Here is a 1,932-nt window from a genome sequence, read left to right as displayed (position 1 = left end):
ACTGTCCTCTGGCAACCTTCTCAAGTCAGAGGGAAGAGCAGCACCACAAATAAGATGTGAACATATTTCATCCTAAACATCTCCAAAACCACTACTCAAAATTCCTAGTAAGTTTTATAAGCCAAGCAAATCATAGATCCCTGTATTCCCCAATGTCCCCACTTACCCTCACCTCTGCTATACTTTCTGGCCCTCCTTCCTCACCTGGCCATACTGTAGACAGCTAAGAAGGAATCTGCTCTTTGATGCTCTGTCTCTCTAATTATCCAAGGATGCACTTTCCTTTCCTGGGAATGTATCTACCACTTCCAAATCAGCTTTCATGGACGTGAGAGGTTTTATGTGTTCTGTGAACCTGCACTGGCTGTAACACGCAGTTTCTATGCTTTACTCCTCTACTCCTGCTTCAAGTTTTGATTTTTGCAGATATTAATTGGTGGATATATGTTCACATTGAAAGCTTGCATGTTTGAAAATTATATGAAATAAATGTCAAATGTTTCATAATATGTGTTTTCATTGTAGTTTGCATCTGTGCAAGCTACAAACGGGATAAGTGAAGTTTAATGTCATGTGGTGATTATACCATACATACAAATTACATTCACACACAGAAACACACATATGAATCTTTGAGAAGCAATAACTTGTGAATTTTTGTTCATGCTGCTTCTTTTAACTTTTCTTCATATTCCTTAATGTAAGCACATTCATGTAAATTCTGATATGAACATCTTCATTTTCATAAGAGCCATGGTCATTGATGAAGGATAACTCAAAGTTAGGTCTGGGATCAGATTTTGAGATTTTATGGCTGCTGCAAATATCTAGGCATTTGTGTATCTAAAATGTATTTATGCAGTTGTAAAGATTTGTGCACATACAGCACCTCAATAGCTTCAATTTGTGTAGATATCTCTGCTCAAGAAACCATGCCTATTTGATAGTGGGTCACTCTGAGTACATGGCTTTGTGTAAGATGCTTATTGTCCTCTTGCTCTGCAGCTGAGTTTTTTATTCCATAGGCAGGAGTAAGAGGCAGATGCAAAGATGTTTAATATCAAAGTGTGAACAATGGATAGTTTTGTATTCCTTTTTTATATTCTTTTTTATTGAGCTTTTGTAATTTCATATAACAGTTCTTAATCAAATTTAGACCTCCCCCATCCATGCCTCCCCTGTCACCTCACTGGATCTCATGTATTCAGCCATTTTTGTTAAGTCCTATCCAGTTAAGCATTTGTAAACAGATGTCCTTCAGTGTAAATTCATCCACTGGAGTCTAGTCACCTCACCTAAAAATCGTGTATAAGGCATACTCTCCCTCACCCAGTACCAATCAGTCTCCAATAGTTCTCAGTCTAGTGCCATCAAGCACCCATTTCTCTCCTCCCCTCTGGGCCTTTCTTTAATTGAGTTGACATGGCTCCTGTGCTCCATGCCACCATTGCCACAAGTTGACACATGCAAGCTTCCAGTGGCCCGAAAGTCTCTGTTTCCCTGTGTTCATTAACCAGACCTGGCTCTTACACCCTTTCCACTCCCTCTTCCACAATGGTCCCTGATCCATGGATGGGTGAGGTTCAGTACAGGAGTCCTATTCAAGGGTATATACTCTGCAGTCTTTTATTCTTTAAAACTTGGCTGTTGTAGCCTTCTGTGTGCATTACACTCTGTTGTATAAGGAAGCATTACTGGTGAGAGTTGTATGCATTCGTTTTCTCTGTCCCCCTTGTTCCACTATATTCCATGAGACTTAGTTATGAGAGATGCCCAGTACTATGGGGCACATCTACAGATGAGCTTCTACAAGATAATTGTGCATTCTTGACTTATAACTAACCTACTGTGTTTAATTTTTTGTATATTTTAATTAATTTATTTGTGTGTGTGTGTGTGTGTGTATGTGTGTGTGTATGTCATAGTGCATGT

At 39.1% G+C, this 1,932-nt stretch overlaps 1 pseudogene; it reads right to left on the bottom strand.

Moving 5' to 3' along the window:
* The window catches only part of LOC103730201, a 20,657-nt pseudogene that overhangs the window by 1,099 nt on the left and 17,626 nt on the right, over positions 1-1,932 (bottom strand).

The sequence above is a fragment of the Nannospalax galili genome, unplaced genomic scaffold (genome assembly GCF_000622305.1).
Source record: "Nannospalax galili isolate Female #2095 unplaced genomic scaffold, S.galili_v1.0 scaffold533, whole genome shotgun sequence".
Taxonomy (NCBI): Eukaryota; Metazoa; Chordata; class Mammalia; order Rodentia; family Spalacidae; genus Nannospalax; species Nannospalax galili.
The sequence above is the reverse complement of the archived record's forward strand: the minus strand, read 5'-3'. Positions and strand labels throughout refer to the sequence as shown.